Source organism: Ranitomeya imitator, chromosome 1, assembly GCF_032444005.1.
Source record: "Ranitomeya imitator isolate aRanImi1 chromosome 1, aRanImi1.pri, whole genome shotgun sequence".
In the NCBI taxonomy this organism is placed as follows: domain Eukaryota; kingdom Metazoa; phylum Chordata; class Amphibia; order Anura; family Dendrobatidae; genus Ranitomeya; species Ranitomeya imitator.
In genome coordinates, this window is record NC_091282.1 from 358,685,018 (window position 1) to 358,695,134 (window position 10,117).

Below are 10,117 nucleotides of genomic sequence, written 5' to 3' on the forward strand. Positions count from 1 at the left end.
TAACCTGTGCGCCCCCCTGAGTATCCGGAGTCCTGTCCAGTCCTGTCCAGTAATGTGCAGGCGGTGCGGTGCTGGTGTATGTGATGTGCGCTCCCCTGAGTATCCGGAGTCCTGTCCAGTAATGTGCAGGCGGTGCGGTGCTGGTGTATGTGATGTGCGCTCCCCTGAGTATCCGGAGTCCTGTCCAGTAATGTGCTGGGGTGCAGGCAGTGTGGTGCTGGTGCATGTGATGTGTGCTCCGCTGAGTATCCGGAGTCCTGTCCAATAATGTGCTGGGGTGCAGGCGATGCTGGTGTATGTGATGTGTGCTCTGCTGAGTATCCGGAGTCCTGTCCAGTAATGTGCTGGGGTGCAGGCGGTGCTGGTATATGTGATGTGTGCTCCCCTGAGTATCCGGAGTCCTGTCCAGTAATGTGCAGGCGGTGCGGTGCTGGCGTATGTGATGTGTGCTGCCCTGAGTATCCGAAGTCCTGTCCAGTAATGTGCTGGGGTGCAGGCGGTGCTGGTGTATGTGATGTGCACTCCCCTGAGTATCCGGAGTCCTTTCCAGTAATGTGCTGGGGTGCAGGCAGTGTGGTGCTGGTGCATGTGATGTGTGCTCCGCTGAGTATCCGGAGTCCTGTCCAATTATGTGCTGGGGTGCAGGCGATGCTGGTGTATGTGATGTGTGCTCTGCTGAGTATCCGGAGTCCTGTCCAGTAATGTGCTGGGGTGCAGGCGATGCTGGTATATGTGATGTGTGCTCCCCTGAGTATCCGGAGTCCTGTCCAGTAATGTGCAGGCGGTGCGGTGCTGGCGTATGTGATGTGTGCTGCCCTGAGTATCCGAAGTCCTGTCCAGTAATGTGCTGGGGTGCAGGCGGTGCTGGTGTATGTGATGTGCACTCCCCTGAGTATCCGGAGTCCTGTCCAGCAATGTGCTGGGGTGCAGGCGGTGCTGGTGCATGTGATGCTATCAGTGCAGATGATCGCAGTGCACTCTGGTACCCAGCACCTGTATGTTCTGCAGTTATCGTCCCTCACATTATCACACCTCAGCTAGAATGTCCGCTCTGTGGAACATCTCTTGAAGGCTCGTGCATGATTCCAGAGCTCTGGTCATTCTAGCAATGGACCTAATAGTCTGGGCTGTGGTGACCACGGTCATTTCACTATATATAGATGTAGTGATGAGTCTGGGTTTAGGTTCCTCACTGACTGAGAATCATGTCGGTTCTGTGCGGGTGGTTAAAGTCTCCTTTTTTGTTTGACTAAACTATTACAGATAGGACACGCAGGCTGATATCAGAGATTTCTGTTGAGAACAATATGTATTGCTGACATAGCACAACGACCTAATGACTGCGGTGGACTCTTTTGTGCAGTTCCTCTGTTGGATAATGGTATTAAGTTAAATGCTTTTGATCAGAATTTCGGCTAAAAGGGAACCGGTCACCTCAATTTGGCGGGACCGGTTTTTGGTCATATGGGCGGAGTTTTCGGGTGTTTGATTCACCCTTTCCTTACCCGCTGGCTGCATGCTGGCCGCAATATTGGATTGAAGTTCATTCTCTGTCCTCCATAGTACACGCCTGTGCAAGGCGCCATTTTGCAGTTTGCCTCAGGCAGCAGAGAGGCTAGGTTCACCCCTGTTCGTGACGCCACCTGTGGTATTCAGTCAGGGTGACTGACGCTGCTTTAAGGGGGTCCGCTGGGGTGATGTTATGGCAGCTAGATGGTATACTTTCCAACAGGTGAAGTATATCCCCAGGGCTTCCCATGGTTTAGATGGTGAATGGTGAGTAGCGCAGAAAAGAACGAGGACACAGGGTTGCAGTCTCTTTACCTTTACTGAATACTTCAGCATCCGCAGTCCAGAGCACCAGACCACAGGGCAGGCAGGGTCCGACCGTTTTGGAGGCAAGTCCAGAGTCCCCTTGTCCACGTGGAGAATAAAAGCCTTCCTTTGCGCTGTAGTGGTGTAGTCCCTTACTGCTTATAGCTTCACATAAAGTCCTCACAGATGTTATCTCTCTCTCTGTCCCCCGTATAGAATAGGACAAATCCCGTATGACTGGTGACTTGAGCCTGTTTATAGGATCTCTTAGATGACCCAGCTCTATGGGGTGTCATCGTGCCTCCTGGGTGTAGGTGCGGACAGGTAACGTGCAATTAGCAGTCCTGCCCGTCTTTAATGTAAGGCGTAGAGGTCTGTTGTGAATTCTGCTTTTGGGCTCCCTCCGGTGGCTGTAGGTGGTAATGCAGTTGTCCCTGGCCTGCAGTCCTGGACAGGTGTATCTGCTGATTGCAAATCTGACTGGGGTATTTAGGTTTGCAGGACTCATTAGTCATTTCCAGTTGTCAATGTTTCTTGGGAAGTGTTGGATCACTTTCTGGCTTCTCCTGCTTAGCTGCCAATTCAGCAAAGATAAATGTCTGTATCTTTTTCTGTGGCAGACTTGCAGTGTGCTTATATTCTGTGCTATTCATTTGTTTTTCTCTTGTCCAGCTTAGACTGTGTCCGTGTTTTCTCAGTCTTGTTGGATTCTCTGGAGTTGCAGATATACACTCCACATCTTTAGTTAGATGGTGGAGTTTTTGTATTTTCTGCTGTGGATATTTTGGAAGGATTTTTAATACTGACCGCTTAGTATCCTGTCCTATTCTTTCCTATTTAGCTAGTGTGGCCTCATTTGCTAAATCCTGTTTCCTGCCTGCGTGTGTCTTTTCCTCTACTACTCACAGTCATTATTTGTGGGGGGCTGCCTATTCTTTGGGGTTCTGCTCTGAGGCAAGATAGTATTCCTATTTCCATCTATAGGGGTATTTAGTTCTCCGGTTGTGTCGAGGTGTCTAGGTTTTGTTAGGCACACCCGACGGCTACTTCTAGTTGCGATGTTAAGATCAGGGTTTGCGGTCAGTATAGTTACCACCTACTCCAGGGAAAGTTTTCATGCTGATCCAAGGTCACCTGATCATAACAGAGGTCCTCACAACCTCGGTGTTCCAGCTACCGGCGTTTCTGCGCCTCAGAAGGAGGCAGCCTGCTCGGGGCTGTGTTATGACCTGGTGGTGAGGACAATAATGGACCTGGTGGTTAAGAGCACACGGAATGACCTGATAGTTACTAATAATACAGGACAAGCTCTGAGACGTGGGAACTCTGCTGACAGCAATCCCTAATCCTATCACACACACTAGAAATAGCCGTGGAGCGCTCCTGACGCTCCCTAGGCGCCTTGTCACAGCCTAAGGAACTAGCTAGCCCTAAAGATAGAAAAATAAAGCCTACCTTGCCTCAGAGAAATTCCCCAACGGAACAGGCAGCCCCCCACATATAATGACTGTGAGTTAAGATGAAAATTACAAACACAGAGATGAAATAGATTTAGCAAAGTGAGGCCCGACTTACTGAACAGACAGAGGATAGGAAAGGTAACTTTGCGGTCAGCACAAAAAAACTACAAAAAGACCACGCAGAGGGCGCAAAAAGACCCTCCTCACCGACTCACGGTGCGGAGGCGCTCCCTCTGCGTCCCAGAGCTTCCAGCAAGCAAGACAAAAATCAAAATAGCAAGCTGGACAGAAAAAATAGCAAACAGAGAAAAACAAGCAGGAACTTAGCTTCTGCTGGGAAGACAGGTCACAAGAACGATCCAGGAGCGAACTAGACCAATACTGGAACATTGACAGGTGGCATGGAGCAATGATCTAGGTGGAGTTAAATAGAGCAGCCAGCTAACGAATTAACCTCGTCACCTGTGGAAGGAACCTCAGAAGCCGCAGCCCCACTCACAACCACCAGAGGAAGCCCATGGACAGAACCAGCCGAAGTACCATTCATGACCACAGGAGGGAGCTTAACAACAGAATTCACAACAGTACCCCCCCTTGAGGATGGGTCACCGGACCCTCACCAGAGCCCCCAGGCCGACCAGGACGAGCCAAATGAAAGGCACGAACCAGATCGGCAGCATGAACATCAGAGGCAAAGACCCAGGAATTATCTTCCTGACCATAACCCTTCCACTTGACCAGGTACTGGAGTTTCCGTCTCGAAATACGAGAATCCAAAATCTTCTCCACCACATACTCCAACTCCCCCTCGACCAACACCGGGGCAGGAGGATCAACGGATGGAACCACAGGCGCCACGTATCTCTGCAACAACGACCTATGGAACACATTATGGATGGCAAAAGAAGCTGGAAGGGTCAAACGAAATGACACAGGATTGAGAACCTCAGAAATCTTATACGGACCAATGAAACGAGGCTTAAACTTAGGAGAGGAAACCTTCATAGGAACATAACGAGATGACAACCAAACCAAATCCCAAAAACGAAGTCGGGGACCCACACAGCGCCGGCGGTTAGCGAAACATTGAGCCTTCTCCTGGGACAATGTCAAATTGTCCACCACATGAGTCCAAATCTGCTGCAACCTATCCACCACAGTATCTACACCAGGACAGTCCGAAGACTCAACCTGCCCTGAAGAGAAACGAGGATGGAAACCAGAATTGCAGAAAAACGGCGAAACCAAAGTAGCAGAGCTGGCCCGATTATTAAGGGCGAACTCAGCCAAAGGCAAAAAGGACACCCAATCATCCTGATCAGCAGAAACAAAGCATCTCAGATATGTTTCCAAAGTCTGATTAGTACGTTCGGTTTGGCCATTTGTCTGAGGATGGAAAGCCGAGGAAAAAGACAAATCAATGCCCATCCTAGCACAAAAGGATCGCCAAAACCTCGAAACAAACTGGGAACCTCTGTCCGAAACGATGTTCTCCGGAATGCCATGTAAACGAACCACATGCTGGAAAAACAAATGCACCAAATCAGAGGAGGAAGGCAATTTAGACAAGGGTACCAAATGGACCATCTTAGAGAAGCGATCACTAACCACCCAAATGACCGACATCTTTTGAGAGACAGGGAGATCCGAAATAAAATCCATAGAAATATGCATCCATGGCCTCTTCGGGACCGGCAAGGGCAAAAGCAACCCACTGGCATGAGAACAGCAGGGCTTAGCCCGAGCACAAGTCCCACAGGACTGCACAAAAGAACGCACATCCCGCGACACAGACGGCCACCGAAAGGATCTAGCCACCAAATCTCTGGTACCAAAGATTCCAGGTTGACCAGCCAACACCGAACAATGAACCTCAGAGATAACTCTACTAGTCCATTTATCAGGGACAAACAGTTTCTCCGCTGGGCAACGGTCAGGTCTATCAGCCTGAAATTTTTGCAGCACCCGCCGCAAATCAGGGGAGATGGCAGACAAAATTACCCCCTCTTTGAGAATACCCGCCGGCTCAGGAACACCCGGAGAGTCGGGCACAAAACTCCTTGACAGGGCATCAGCCTTCACATTCTTAGAACCCGGAAGGTACGAAACCACAAAATCAAAACGGGAGAAAAATAGCGACCAACGAGCCTGTCTAGGATTCAACCGTTTGGCAGACTCGAGATAAGTCAAATTCTTGTGATCCGTCAAGACCACCACGCGATGCTTGGCTCCTTCAAGCCAATGACACCACTCCTCGAATGCCCACTTCATGGCCAACAACTCTCGATTGCCAACATCATAATTGCGCTCAGCAGGCGAAAACTTTCTAGAATAGAAGGCACACGGTTTCATCACCGAGCCATCAGAACTTCTTTGCGACAAAACAGCTCCTGCTCCAATCTCAGAAGCATCAACCTCGACCTGAAACGGGAGCGAAACATCTGGCTGGCACAACACAGGGGCAGAAGAAAAATGACGCTTCACCTCCTGAAAAGCTTCCACAGCCTCAGAAGACCAATTGACCACATCAGCACCCTTCTTGGTCAAATCAGTCAATGGTTTAGCAACACTAGAAAAATTACTGATGAAGCGACGATAAAAATTAGCAAAGCCCAGGAACTTTTGCAGACTCTTCACAGATGTCGGCTGAGTCCAATCATAAATGGCCTGGACATTAACAGGGTCCATCTCAATAGTAGAAGGGGAAAAAATGAAACCCAAAAATGAAACCTTCTGAACTCCAAAGAGACACTTAGACCCCTTCACAAACAAAGAATTAGCACGAAGGACCTGGAACACCATTCTGACCTGCTTCACGTGAGACTCCTAATCATCCAAGAAGACCAAAATATCATCCAAATATACAATCAGGAATTTATCCAGGTACTCTCGGAAGATGTCATGCACAAAGGACTGAAATACTGATGGAGCATTGGAAAGCCCGAATGGCATAACCAGGTACTCAAAATGGCCCTCGGGCGTATTAAATGCTGTTTTCCATTCATCGCCCTGTTTAATACGCACAAGATTATACGCACCACGAAGATCTATCTTGGTGAACCAACTAGCCCCCTTAATCCGAGCAAATAAATCAGACAGCAGCGGCAAAGGGTACTGAAATTTGACTGTGATCTTATTAAGAAGGCGGTAATCAATACAAGGTCTCAAAGAACCATCCTTCTTGGCCACAAAAAAGAACCCTGCTCCCAATGGTGACGACGACGGGCGAATATGACCCTTCTCCAAGGATTCCTTTATATAACTCCGCATAGCGGCGTGTTCTGGCACCGATAAATTGAACAGTCGGCCCTTAGGAAACTTACTACCAGGAATCAAATTGATAGCACAATCGCAATCCCTATGAGGAGGTAGGGCACTGGTTTTGGGCTCATCAAATACATCCCGGTAATCCGACAAAAACTCCGGGACTTCAGAAGGGGTGGATGACGAAATAGACAAAAATGGAACATCACCATGTACCCCCTGACAAGCCCAGCTGGACGCAGACATAGATTTCCAATCCAATACAGGATTATGGACCTGTAGACATGGCAACCCCAAAACGACCACATCATGCAGATTATGCAACACCAAAAAGCGAATATCCTCCTGATGTGCAGGAGCCATGCACATGGTCAATTGGGTCCAGTACTGTGGCTTATTCTTGGCCAAAGGCGTAGCATCAATTCCTCTCAATGGAATAGGATACTGCAAGAGCTCCAAGAAAAATCCACAGCGCCTAGCAAACTCCAAGTCCATCAAATTCAGGGCAGCGCCTGAATCTACAAATGCCATAACAGAATAGGATGACAAAGAGCAAATCAGAGTAACGGACAAAAGAAATTTCGACTGTACCGTACCAATGGTGGCAGACCTAGCGAAACGCTTAGTGCGCTTAGGACAATCGGAGATAGCATGAGTGGAATCACCACAGTAAAAACACAGCCCATTCCGACGTCTGTGTTCTTGCCATTCAGCTCTGGTCAAAGTCCTATCACATTGCATAGGCTCAGGTCTATGCTCAGATAATACCGCCAAATGGTGCACAACTTTACGCTCATGCAAGCGTCGATCGATCTGAATGGCCAAAGACATAGACTCATTCAGACCAGCAGGCATGGGAAATCCCACCATGACATCCTTAAGGGCTTCAGAGAGACCCTTTCTGAAAATTGCTGCCAGCGCACATTCATTCCACTGAGTGAGTACAGACCACTTCCTAAACTTCTGACAATATATCTCTACCTTATCCTGACCCTGACACAGAGCCAGCAAGATTTTCTCTGCCTGATCCACTGAATTTGGTTCATCATAAAGCAATCCAAGCGCCAGAAAAAACGCATCAACATCACGCAATGCCGGATCTCCTGGCGCAAGGGAAAATGCCCAGTCTTGAGGGTCGCCACGTAACAAAGAAATAATGATTTTCACTTGTTGAACAGGGTCACCTGAAGAGCGAGGTTTCAAAGCAAGAAACAATTGACAATTATTTGTGAAATTCAGAAACTTAGATCTATCCCCAAAAAACAAATCAGGAATTGGAATCCTAGGCTCTAACATCGGATTCTGAACCACAAAATCTTGAATGTTTTGCACCCTTGCAGTGAGATTATCCATACAAGAGGACAGACCTTGAATGTCCATATCTACACCTGTATCCTGAACCACCCAGAGGTAAAGGGGAAAATTGATACAAAACACACTGCAAAGAAAAAAAAATGGTCTCAGAACTTCTCTTATCCCTCTATTGAGATGCATTAATACTTTTGGCCACCTGTACTGTTATGACCTGGTGGTGAGGACAATAATGGACCTGGTGGTTAAGAGCACACGGAATGACCTGATAGTTACTAATAATACAGGACAAGCTCTGAGACGTGGGAACTCTGCTGACCGCAATCCCTAATCCTATCACACACACTAGAAATAGCCGTGGAGCGCTCCTGACGCTCCCTAGGCGCTCCCTAGGCGCCTCGTCGCAGCCTAAGGAACTAGCTGCCTCAGGCAGCAGAGAGGCTAGGTTCACCCCTGTTCGTGACGCCACCTGTGGTATTCAGTCAGGGTGACTGACGCTGCTTTAAGGGGGTCCGCTGGAGTGATGTTATGGCAGCTAGATGGTATACTTTCTCACAGGTGAAGTATATCCCCAGGGCTTCCCATGGTTTAGATGGTGAATGGTGAGTAGCGCAGAAAAGAACGAGGACACAGGGTTGCAGTCTCTTTACCTTTACTGAATACTTCAGCATCCGCAGTCCAGAGCACCAGACCACAGGGCAGGCAGGGTCCGGCCGTTTTGGAGGCAAGTCCAGAGTCCCCTTGTCCACGTGGAGAATAAAAGCCTTCCTTTGCGCTGTAGTGGTGTAGTCCCTTACTGCTTATAGCTTCACATAAAGTCCTCACAGATGTTATCTCTCTCTCTGTCCCCCGTATAGAATAGGACAAATCCCGTATGACTGGTGACTTGAGCCTGTTTATAGGATCTCTTAGATGACCCAGCTCTATGGGGTGTCATTGTGCCTCCTGGGTGTAGGTGCGGACAGGTAACGTGCAATTAGCAGTCCTGCCCGTGTTTAATGTAAGGCGTAGAGGTCTGTTGTGAATTCTGCTTTTGGGCTCCCTCCGGTGGCTGTAGGTGGTAATGCAGTTGTCCCTGGCCTGCAGTCCTGGACAGGTGTATCTGCTGATTGCAAATCTTACTGGGGTATTTAGGTTTGCAGGACTCATTAGTCATTGCCAGTTGTCAATGTTTCTTGGGAAGTGTTGGATCACTTTCTGGCTTCTCCTGCTTAGCTGCCAATTCAGCAAGGATAAATGTCTGTATCTTTTTCTGTGGCAGACTTGCAGTGTGCTTATATTCTGTGCTATTCGTTTATTTTTCTCTTGTCCAGCTTAGACTGTGTCCGTGTTTTCTCAGTCTTGTTGGATTCTCTGGAGTTGCAGATATACACTCCACATCTTTAGTTAGATGGTGGAGTTTTTGTATTTTCTGCTGTGGATATTTTGGAAGGATTTTTAATACTGACCGCTTAGTATCCTGTCCTATTCTTTCCTATTTAGCTAGTGTGGCCTCATTTGCTAAATCCTGTTTCCTGCCTGCGTGTGTCTTTTCCTCTACTACTCACAGTCATTATTTGTGGGGGGCTGCCTATTCTTTGGGGTTCTGCTCTGAGGCAAGATAGTATTCCTATTTCCATCTATAGGGGTATTTAGTTCTCCGGTTGTGTCGAGGTGTCTAGGTTTTGTTAGGCACACCCGACGGCTACTTCTAGTTGCGGTGTTAAGATCAGGGTTTGCGGTCAGTATAGTTACCACCTACTCCAGGGAAAGTTTTCATGCTGCTCCAAGGTCACCTGATCATAACAGAGGTCCTCACAACCTCGGTGTTCCGGCTACCGGCATTTCTGCGCCTCAGAAGGAGGCAGCCTGCTCGGGGCTGTGTTATGACCTGGTGGTGAGGACAATAATGGACCTGGTGGTTAAGAGCACACGGAATGACCTGATAGTTACTAATAATACAGGACAAGCTCTGAGACGTGGGAACTCTGCTGACCGCAATCCCTAATCCTATCACACACACTAGAAATAGCCGTGGAGCGCTCCTGACGCTCCGTAGGCGCCTCGTCACAGCCTAAGGAACTAGCTAGCCCTAAAGATAGAAAAATAAAGCCTACCTTGCCTCAGAGAAATTCCCCAACGGAACAGGCAGCCCCCCACATATAATGACTGTGAGTTAAGATGAAAATTACAAACACAGAGATGAAATAGATTTAGCAAAGTGAGGCCTGACTTACTGAACAGACAGAGGATAGGAAAGGTAACTTTGCGGTCAGCACAAAAAAACT